We start from the raw sequence: 12320 nt of genomic DNA on the forward strand, positions 1-12320 counted from the left end.
CCCTTCTCCCTGCCAGCTTTTCAAAGGAAACTTAAAGTGTATGTGTGCCATTGTTGGACAGATTTTGCCAAATTTCTACAGAGAAACTGTGTTGAATTCACGTTTGATTCAGATTATTTGACCCATTACTGTAGTTTTGCCTAAAATCTAAATTCCAAATCTTTCTGAAATTTTGCCTTTGTTCTTTTTTAGGGAGATCTTTCCTAATTGTATTTAATTTTATTAATTGAAGTACACTACAGAGAAAAAGCTAAACTGTTAAAAGATTGATCATTCTCAAACACTAATCAGATTGTTATTCTCTTACTTAAAGCCATTTAGAGACTTCCCATTGGTTTAGGATAAAATTAAAGTCTTTTTACCATGGCCTGTTAAGTCTCTGCTTGATCAGGCCCCTGTTCCATTTCTAGTTTTCATCTGTTACCACTTTTGTCCTTGCTCACCATGCCTAAGTTCTTATGGACTTGTTTCAGTTCCTTGAATAGGTTATTAGATCCTTTGTACACATACCTTCTTCTGCCCAGATTTCTTTCCTAGTCCATCTATTTCTTCCCATACTCATTCCCATGCCCCCAGTATTCTCCTATAGATTCCTTCCCCTGCTCCCAAATTGTGGTAAAGGAAAGTGCATAATATATCTATCCTCTTAAATTTTTAACTGTACAATATAGTTTTGTTAACTATATGTACATTGTTGTACAGCATATCTTGAGAAAGCAGAACTTTTTCATCTTGTATAATTGAAACTTTGTATCCATTGACTAGCAACTCCCCATTTCCCCCTTCTACCAGCCCCTGGTAACCATCATTCAACTTTCTGCTTAGATTACTTTGAATACTTTAAATCTATTCTAGAAGTGGAATCATACAGTATTTGTCTTTCTGTGTCTGGCTCATTTCACTTAGTATGATATCCTCAAGTTTCGTCTATATTGTAGCAAATTACAGGATTTTCTTCTTTTTTTAATGATGAAGAATATTCCATTGTATGTATATTCCACATTTTCTGTATCCATTTGCCCATCTGTGAACATTTAGGTTGTTTTCGCCTCTTGGATATTGTGAATAATGCTACAAGAGATTGCAAATATCTCTCAAGATTTTGCTTTTAATTCTTTTGGGTAAATACCCAAAAGTGGGATTGCTGGATCATGTGTGGTTCTATTTTTAATTTTCTGAGGAATGTTCATACTTTTATCATAATGGCTCCACCATTGTTACTTTTTTCATAATGGCCACACCATTTTACACTCCCATAATGAACAAGGGTTCCAATTTCTCCATGTCCTTGTCAACACTTGCTATTTTCTGCTTTGTTTTTGTTTTATAATGGCCATCTTAACAGGTATGAAGTGATATCTCATTGTGGTTTGGGTTTGGATTTCCATGGTGATTAGTGATGTTGAACATCTTCTCATATACCTGTTGCTAATTTGTATGTTTTCTTTGGAGAAATACCTATTCAAGGCCTTTGCCCATCTTTAAATCAGGTTATTACTTTTTTGCTGTTGGATTGTAGGATTTCTTTATATATTTTGAATATTAACCCCTTATCAGATATATGCTTTAGAAATATTTTCTCCAATTTTTAGGTTGCCTTTATACCCATTGTTTCCTTTGCTGCACAGTTTTTTGTTTAATCTAGTCCCACTTGTCTATTTTTACTTTTGTTGTCTATGCTTCTGTGTTATATCCATGAAATCATTGCCAAGACCAATGTTAATGAAGCTTTTGCTTTATATTTTCTTCTATGAGTCTTATAGTTTCAGATCTTATGTTTAAGTCTATGTTTTTTTTTTTTTTCAAAATTTTATTTAAATTCTAGTTAGTTAACATCTAGTGTAATATTGGTTTCAGGAGTAGAATTTAGTGGTTCATCATTTACATATAATAGCGAATGCTCAACACAACGTGTGCCCTCCTTAATACTCATCACCCATTAGCCCATGCCTGCCTACCTCCCCATTTTGAGTTAGTTTTTGTGCATGGAATAAGATAAAGGTCCAATTTCACTCTTTCACACATGGATATCCAGTTTTCCCTACACTGTTTGTTAAAGAGACTATCCTTTCCCGATTGTGTAGACTTGGCACTCTTGTCAAATCATTTGACATATATGTATAGATTAATTTCTGGGGTTGCTACCTGTTCCATTGGTCAATATGTTTTTCTCTAGGCCAGTACCACACTGTCTTGATTACTTTGTAAAATGTTTTGAAGTCAGGAAATATAAGGCCCCCAGCTTTATTCTTCTTTCTCAAGATTGTTTTGGCTACATAGGGTCCTTTGTGGTTCCATATGAATTTTAACATTGTTTTCTGCAAAAATGTCTAAAAATGCCATTGGGATTTCGTTAGGGATCACATTGAATCTGTAGGTTGCTATGAGTAGTACGGTTATTTTAACAATATTAATAAGTCTTTCAATCCATGAACATGTGATGTCTTTTCATTTGTTTCATCTTTACTTTCTTTTAGCATTGTTTTGTAGTTTTCATTGTGCAAGTCTTTTGTCTCTTTGGCTAAATTTATTCCTGTGTATGTTTTTCATGCTACTGTAAATGAGATAGTTTTATTAGTTTCCTTATTAGATTATTTGTTGTTAGTGTATGAAATATAACTAGTTTTTGTATGTAAATTTTGTATTCCTGCAACATTGCCAAATTTGTTTATTAGGTCTAGCAGGTTTTTTTTTTTTTTTTTAATAGGATCTTTAGGGTGTTCTACATATAATATCATCTGGAAACATAGATAATTCTATTTCTTGCTTTCTGATTTGGATCCCTTTTATTTCTTTTTATTGTCTAATCATTCTGGCTAGGACTTCAGATCCTGTGTGGTATAGAAGTGGCAACAGTAGGCATTCTTGAATTGTTCCTGATCTTTAGAGGAAAAGTTTTTGGTTTTCACCATTCAGTATGATATTAGCTGTGGATGTTTCATATATGGCCTTTATTATGTTGCAATAATTTTCTTCTGTTTCTAGTTTGAGTATTTTTATCATGAAATGTTGGAGAATTTTGTCAAATGCTTTTTCTGCATATTTTAAGATGATTGTGTAATATTTTTCTCTTCATTTCATTAATATGGTATATATCACATTGATTTCCATATGTCGAACCATCCTTGTATCACATGCATAAATTTCATTTGGTTATGGTGTATGATCTTTCTAATGTGCTGTTGAATTTGGTTTTCTAATATTTTGTAGAGGATTTTTGCATCTATATTCATCAGGGATATTGGGTAATAGTTTTTGTTCTTGTTTTTGTAGTGTCTTTGTCTGGCTTTGGCATCAGGGTAGTGTTGGCTTCATAAAATGAATTCAGAAGCGTTCTCTCTGCCTTAATTTTTGGGATCAGTTTGAAAAGAGTGAGGTTAATTTTTCTTCAGATGTTTGGTAGAATTCTCCAATGAAACCATCTGGTGCTGAATTTTTCTTTGTTGGTTTTTGATTACTGATTTTGATTAATTTTTTTTCTTTTAATGTTTATTTTTGAGAGAGAGAGAGAGAGCAAGCAGGAGAGGGGCAAAGAGAGGGAGGGAGGGAGGAAGGGAGAGAGGGGGAGAGAGAGAGAGAGGGAGAGAGAGAGAGAGAAAGAGAGAGAGAGAAAGAGAAATTAGGGGAGGGGCAGAGAGAGACGGAGACACAGAATCTGAAGCAGGGTCCAGGCTCTGAGCTGTCAGCACAGAGTCCAACGTGGAGCTTGAACCCCCAAGCTGTGGATCATGACCTGAGCTGAAGTAGGATGCTTAACTGACTGAACCACCCAGGTGCCCTGATTTTGATTTTTTTTTTTTTTTGATTACTCTTTACTAGTTACTGATTTTTTAAATTACTGATTACTCTTTACTAGTTATAGATTTGTTTGCATTTTCTATTTCTTTGTGATTCAGTCTTTGTAGTATATGTTTCTATGAATTTACCCATTTTACTAGGCTATCCCATTTGTTGGCATATAATTATTTATAGTAGTCTCTGTATTTATCTCTGCAGCATCAGTTGTAATGTCTACTTTTTCCTTTCTGGTTTTACTTGAGTCTTTCTTTTTTTTCTTAGTTTAGGGTAAAAGTTTGTCCATTTTTTTCTTGATCTTTTCAAGCCTCAACTCCTAGTTTTGCTGATTTTTTAAAATTGTTTTTCTATTCTCTTTTCATTTTTGCTCTAATCTTTATTATTTCCTCCCTTCTTCTAACTTTGGGCTTAGCTTGTTTCTGTTTTTATAGTTACTTGAGGTGTAAAATTAAGTTGTGTATTAGATCTTTGTTCTTTTTTAATGTAGGCATTTCCTGCATCCCTAAAGTTTTGGTATGTCGTGTTTTTGTTTTCATTTGTCTCAAGATGTTTTCTAATTTTTCTTACGATTTTTTTCTTTCCTCTTTTGGTTGTTCAGGCCTAAGTTATTTCTATACATCTGTGAATTTTCCGGGATAGATATGCTGTTAGGTCACAAATAAGTCTTAACAGATATAAGAAGATTGAAATCATACCAAGAATGTTTTCCTATCACAGTATAATGAAACTAAAAATCAATAGCAGTTTTCCTTCTGCTTATTTCTTCTTACATTTATTAAGATTCATTTATAACCTGACATGTCACCTACCCTGAAGAATGCTCCACGTGTGTTTGGAATTTTGCTGCTGTTCAGTGTAATGTTTTGTATACGTCTGTTAGGTCCATTTGGTCTAGCGTTGAAGCCCTGTGTTTCCTTATTGACCTTGTGTGTAGAAATTTTATCCATTATTGAAATCCCCTACTATTATTGTGGTTGTGTATTTCTCCCCTCAGCTCTGTCATTGTTTGTTTCGTATATATCGGGTGCTTTGATGTTGAGAGCATATGTGTATAATTGTTACATCTTACTGTATGTGAATTGACTCTTTTATCATTATATAATGTCTTATCTCTCTTGTGACAGTTTTTGACTTAAAGTCTATTTAGTCTGATGTAAGTGTGGTCACAATGCTCCTTTTTGGTTACCATTTGCATAGAATTTTTTTCCATCCTTTCACGCTCATTCTCTGTGTCCATGAATCTCAAGTGAGTCTCTTATAGATACCATGTAGTTGAATTTTGTTTTTTTAATCCAACTAGCCTATGTCTTTTGGTTGTTTACATTTAAACTAATTACTGATAGGGGAGGACTTAACTGTTGCCATTTTGTTGATTATATCCTTTCTGTCTTGTAGCTTTTGTTCTGTCTTTCCCTCTCTTGCTGTCTTCCTTTTTGTTTGTTGATTTTTTTTTTAACGTTTATTTATTTTTGAGACAGAGAGAGACAGAGCATGAACAGGGGAGGACCAGAGAGAGAGGGAGACACAGAATCTGAAACAGGCTCCAGGCTCTGAGCTGTCAGCACAGAGCCCGACGCGGGGCTCGAACTCACAGACCGCGAGATCATGACCTGAGCTGAAGTCGGACGCTTAACCGACTGAGCCACCCAGGCGCCCCAATTTTTTTTTTTTTGTAGTATCATGCTTTGATCCTGTCCCCATTTTCTTTTGTGTATCTTCTGTAGCTGTTTTCTTTGCATCTTCTGTAGTTGTTTTCTTTGTAGTTATCATGGAGCTTACATAAGACATCTTCTATTTTTGATAATCTATTTTAACCTGGTAATTTAAGTCATACATAAACCTACTCTTTATTCCCTCCCTTTGTTATCAATGTCACAAATTATATCTTTGCATGTTAAGTACCGTTAACATTTTATAGTTATATTTTGTATACTTTTTTCTTTTAACTTCTATACCAGAATAAGTTATTAATCACCATTATTACAATATTCTGTACTTGTGTAGAGTGTTTTGTAGTGTCTATATATTTACCATTAACAGTGAGCTTTATACTCCTGTGTTGCTATCTGGTATACTTTTGTTACAACTGGAGTACTCTCTTTAGCATTTCTTATAAGGCAGGTCTACTGTTGAACTTTCTCAGCTTTTAGCTGGGAAAAGTCATTTCTCTTTAATATATGAAGAACAGTTTTACTGGAAATACAGTATTCTTTTTTGGCAGTTTTTTTCTTTCAACACTTTTAATATATTATTCTCTTCCCTTCTGTCTGTCCTGCAAAGTTTCAGTTGAGAAATCTGTTGATACTGGGGGCAGCTCCCTTTATGTGATGAGCTTTTTTCACTTGCTGCCTTCAGATTTCTTTTTGTCCTTTAATTTGACAATTTGATTTTAATGTTTTTTGGTATGGACTTTCTAGGATTTATTATTTTTTGGATCCTTTGTGCTTCATGAATCTGCAAGTCTGTTTCCTTCCCCAGATTTGGGAATTGTTCAGCCATTATTTCTTCAAATAAGCCTTCTGACCCTTTGTCTTATTTTCTACAACTCCCATAAATGCCTGTGTTGCTCCTTTAATGGTTTCCCATAAGTTGTCTAGGCTTTTTTCATTCTTTCTCTTTTAATTTTTCTTGTTTCTCTTCTGACTGAATAATTTCAAATGACTTGTCTTCAAGTTCACATATTTTTTTTTTTTCTGGTTGATCATGTCTATTGTGCCCTTTTAATGACTTTTTCAATTCAGTTATTATATTCTTCAGCTCCAAAATATGTTTTTTAAAAAGCTTATTTATTTATTTTGAGAGAGTTTGTGCACATATGCATGCACGAGCAGGGAGTGGGACAGAGAGAGAGGAAGAAAGAGAATCTGACATGGGACTTGATCTCACGACTGTGAGATCATGACCTGAACTGAAACTAAGAGTCGGATGTTCAATTACAGAGCTACCCAGGTGTCTGTTTGGTTCTTTTTTTTTTTTTTTTTTTTGGAGTAAGTTTCTAGGTTTTTGATATTTAAAATGAATTTGTAGTTTTAAAATGCCAAAGGCCCATTTATTGATATTTGCAAAATAGTTTTATTTATTTTTACATAGAAATTTGTCAGAATTGACCCTCCTTATTGTTCCTATAGATTTTCAGTAATATTGGTAAGGTATCCATGGTGTATTAGTAGGAAACTCCTTATGTAGGGTTTTTTACTAGGCTTTTACTTTCTTAGTTTAGTGATGAATGTATTTATTATAGGGGAAAGAACTCAGTACCATATCACACTTTTACTTAAAATTATCTGTGTTTTATCTGTTAAAAAAACTATAAAGAAGTCCTTTATTAAATAAATTTTAACTGCTATTATGTAGCATGTGGCTGAGTAGTTAACACTCTCATTTGAAAATGACCTGATTTTTTTTGGTTGATGGAATATTTGGTATATGTTGGAAGTAAAAGGATATTTTGATCACTTGAACCACCCTTTTCATTGGTTCTCTCAGTGGGAGTGATATCCCTACTTATTTCAAAGATGGTGATCAGAAATGCTGGCTTGTCTGGATCTTGTCTGGATATGTTAATGTTACACTTTAATTCTATCTTAATTTGGAGAATAATCTATGAAACTGTGTTAAAGTTTCGTTACAAAAACATATGATAGAATTTCCAGAGATCACATTTGTTAAAACTGTTGGCTTTATAATTCACTTTTAAAAACGGACTTGTGACCAAGTATGGTAGAGTGGAAACAGTCAAATAATCATTCTGTTTAAACAGAAATAAAATTAAGATAGTTACAAATATATTGTAAATAAAATATGACTCAAAATAAATTATATATCACATGTTGTTATTGTGCAATACACACCTCCTGCTTCTCCTAACTATTCCAGTTTTTAAAATTTGTTTTGGATTATGGTTATTCTTTTATTATGAATTGCATGCCAAAGAATCATGTCGCACATCTTCTCTATGTTCATTAAGTTTGTTGATGTGCATCACTGTGGAAGTTGTATGCAGGGATGTTTGGAACTTGATGGAAGATTTTTTTATTCTTTCATTGCATTTGACTGATTAAGTTGTATTAGTTTTACAGTGATATCACTTGAATCCTTCCTTTATTTTTATCATCTCTGTTATCTTTATTCCTCTAGTCTGTATTTTACATAGTTGCCCTATAATGATTTTTCTAGAATATAAATCTTCTTATACATCTTTCAATGGTTTCTTATTTCCTATATTCTGTTTCATTTGCCCTTCCTTGTTTTAGTTTTTCTAGGAAACTCATACTCATCTTTTAATATTCCATGTAAATATCTCTTCTTTATGAAGCCTTTCCTAATTTGCGTGGACATAGTAGTTGATTCATCTTGTATGATCCCATAAAATATATGTACTTGCAAAATGGATTTTAAAATATCTTATTCTTTTCAAGTTTCCCTTGTGACTATTAACTTCTCAAACTATTCAGAGACTAGGTCTTATTCTTCTCTAAATTCTCCAAGCACAATGGTTAGCACAGGGTAGTCTGTTGAGAAAATAAATGGCTCAATATATGAGCATATGTATGTATTTGTATGTATATTAAAATACCACAGGAAAACTTAAAAATATGGACCAACTTACTGTTGTTAAGGAATTGTATAAATCCTAATTTTCTGTGTATGCATAAATGTTAAAATGCAAAGAAATGGTAAATAAGATGCAGTTTTCCAGGTTATTACCAGGAAGACTCAACAATGTATAAAAGCAAGCCTAAAGGCAGCTGACAACTTTATATCAGAGTGACACCTAGTGGTAATTGTATCAGTTTGTTAATATTTTTTAGTGTGTTATTTATTTGTTTCTACAGTTTTGTTTTGTTACAAAATCTTTCTGGGTTTTCTTATTTTGAATAAATTTAAAGAATTATTTTAAAGCATTGGTTCTTCTATAAAATACTATCTAGTGTGAAATGGTGTGATCTTGAGGGTGGGAATTATTGTCTCGTTTTATGTATAGAAGATTAGTACAGGATTTAACCTAACATACAGGTATTTGTTCAATAAAGTTTGTTGAATCAGTGCTCCCAGAAAATTTACTTTTGCTGGGCCTATTCAGCAGAGCCTTAGTTTCATTTCTGGAATGGAAAATAGAAAAATAGGTCTGTAATTAGTTTAACCATTTGCCTCATTTTCTTTTCTGTTTTTAATCTACTTTCCTGAAACTACTTTTATTATGTTGGATAACGTTTGAGTTGAAATGAGTAAGATTGAGTATGTAAAGAGTTAAAACATTTAGCAAGTGCATTTTGAGCTTGAAAAAGTAGTTTAGGATATTTCAAACCAGTTTTTTTCTTGAATCTGTGAATTTAGTTTCCAGTCTTGACTCTGTAACTCAGATTAACCATGTAATTTTTGGCATATGCCTTTACCCTGTATGCTCAGACACTCTTTATGAATAATAAACACTGTATAAGTGGTTATTTTTTATTGTTATTAATGCATGTGGAAAGAAAGTAGCAATCATATTTGTCTTACACAAATGTTGTGAGCATGAAATGATGAGGACTAATCATAGTTTGTACTTTGGGGGAGAGAGGTGTCTGCAAATTTCGTACATTAATCTCACTGTTCTTTGGTCTGTCTTCAAACTGATATTTATTGCCTCTATGCCAACAATTGTACACTCCCCAAATTATAAAATTATTTTAATATATAAATAAGCAGCATCTCAGACTGGGCCATCGTGTACATAGGTTATTTTCATTTATGCATTAGAAATGTTTCTTTTACCTAGTTTCACATTTCTAAAACTTCTATTCAGTAAAAAAAATATTTTAATAGAGAAGTATATAAAAAAGAAACGAATATTTTTCCTCTCTCTCATTCTTATGTCCCTGCTGTTAGCAGTTTGGTATAGAGTTTAAAGTTGCCATTTTATAAAGCGTCTTTAAGCTTTATTTAAAATTATTTTTCCCTCAACTACTTTTATCACTCACGTCATATTTTGTTCAAAGCAAAGCAATGAAGATAAGAAGCATAGACTTATGTTTTCTAGCATCTTATTTTGTGCCATTTATCTTTCAGTCTCTTCTCCCTCTGATAATTCTGTATCATCTTCCTTTGAAAGACTCTAAGATGACTTTTTTTCCTGTTTAAAGGAATAAAACACACAGTAATGGCTGTAATAGTAAATAGCACTTTACTTTCTCAAGGTCTCATATTTAACAATTAGTGCTGAATATTAGGACATAAATTCCAAAAGATTTTTGTTTAATCAGAATGGATCATTTTATTATAAATTTTTGTTGATTACTTTGGGCTTACTTAATGTTATGCTGTTTTCAGACTGCATAAAATAAGGGAGTCATTATCCCAGAGGACTCCATGTTATATATCTATAAAGAGGGTGAAGTAGACATGGAAATAAAGGGCATCTATCCATTCATTCACTCATTCATTTATTCACACACACACATGTACATATGCTCACATTACCTATTGTACAACAGCCACTATGCTTAGTGTACTTGGTTCCTATACAACAGTTGAACAATACTGTGAAGCAGTCATTGTTATCCCTGTTTCAAAGATGAATAAACTGAAGATCAGAGAATTCCTAAGTCATGAATTCAATCTTAGACTGAATCTAGAACTCATGATCTTCCCAATAAAGTAATTTCTATTATGAATGTAGATTGTGCTATGAGGATATTGAAAAGGAAGATTCAGTTTTAGCTGGTGTCTTGGAGGTATGGGAAGAGAATAGATAGGGTTGTGAGGGTGGTCAGGAAAGATTTCAGAGAAGGACTGAATTAAGAAATATGAATCAAAATTTGTTATGTGGACACATTAGGCGGGGGAAGTAAGTTTATTCCAGGCAAGGAAAGTACAGAAGCAGGAATGATAATGTGTCTGGAGGAATAATGAGGAATATGCGGTCTTTAGCATAGAGTTGGGGTTGTGGTCTTCAGTTAGTTGAACACAGGAGAACCTCGCTCCCTTTCCACCAGTGACAAATTTATGCTGCCCTTCCCTCCCCTGATCCTACCTTAGTCCCTGCCTCTGTCCTTTTATACTCCTTGACTTACTTATTTTCACATTACCTTGAGACAGCCAGAACCTGTATCCCCATTTTATAGATGTGAGAACTGAGAAAAGAGAAAAAGCAACTTACTGGTTTATGGAGATTAATGAGTGTGGAGGGATCTGTAAAAATTGTCTAGTCTGTATGGCCACAAATTAAGCAGTCTTTTCCACATTTTTGTCTTAGGGTCACCTACTGTGTGTTTAAATACTTTTAGCAATGGAAATGCTTGTTAATTTTAAGGCATTAATTCATTTGTTCAGTAACTCTGTCTAAAGTTTTATAAATATAAACATTTTATATACCAACCACATGCAAAAAAAGAGGTATCAGTTGCATGTGTTTCTTTTTCCTTATTTTGAGTTGCCACCTATAAGCTGCATTCCTTTTTTCTTTTTTCTATTTACTTATCTTTTCAAAATTTAATTATTTTTAATATTTATTTATTCTTGAGAGAGAGACAGAGAGAGAGATCATGAGCAGGGGAGGGGCAGAGAGAAAGGGAGACTCCCAAGCTGGCTCTGCTGTATTAGCAAAGATGCTGATGCGGTACTTGAATTTACCAACTGTGAGATCATGACCTGAGCCAAAATCAAGCATCACACCCTTAACCAACTGAGCCACCCAGGTGCACCCCCACTACAAGATTTTATTTAAATTTAAGTTAGTTAACATATAATGTAGTGTTGCTTTCAGAAGCATTCCTTTGACCTCACTTTCCTTTTACAGACGGAGCTTACAAGGTAAATGTATTTTCTCCCTTAATAATTCTTCAGCTATTAAAAACAGTACTGTTTTTACTCCATTTTTTCAGGCTAAACATCTTTAGTTCATTTAACCATTGCACAAAGTTGTATGGAAATTAAAATACATACTGTATGGGGATAATGTATAAAGTATGGGGACTATAGTTAACAATGCTGTATTTATATTTGAAATTTGCCAAGAGAGTAGCTCTTAAAAAGTTGTCATCACAAGAAAAAGACTAACTATGTGAGGTAAGTGATGTTAATTAAACTTATTGTGCTAATCATTTTGCAGTATACATAATAACAAATCACTATGTTACATACCTTCAACTAATATATCAATTATATCATAATAAAACTGAAAAATGCATACTATAGATGATAGTTGTTGTTAGTCATATTTTCTGAGGCCTCACTTTCAGATACTTTTCCATTTTAGAAGCATGGTTAGTTTTAGGAGGTCATTTTGCTTGTACAATGTGACACTCAAATTAGTGTCCACTTTGGGTTGAGAGATCACAGTTGATCTTTCCTCTTCCTTGATTGAGCCATGTCATTCCTATTAGTGTAATTTGTATTAATTTCTGGAACCACTTTTTAATGATGTTTCATCAGAGTCTCACAGTGAGGTGTTGATTGGTATTACTTCCTACCCTCTGCTTATTCTATTTTTGTAAACCATTTATTTCACAGTTTCTCAACAGGTCTGTCTTTCTGTTAAACTG

General features: G+C 33.2%; 1 protein-coding gene across 6 annotated transcripts in view; it reads left to right on the top strand.

Moving 5' to 3' along the window:
• The window catches only part of FAF1 (Fas associated factor 1), a 527970-nt gene that overhangs the window by 171813 nt on the left and 343837 nt on the right, over positions 1–12320 (top strand). The gene's annotated exons all lie outside the window — the stretch shown is intronic.

Source organism: Panthera uncia (assembly GCF_023721935.1).
Source record: "Panthera uncia isolate 11264 chromosome C1 unlocalized genomic scaffold, Puncia_PCG_1.0 HiC_scaffold_4, whole genome shotgun sequence".
NCBI lineage: Eukaryota > Metazoa > Chordata > Mammalia > Carnivora > Felidae > Panthera > Panthera uncia.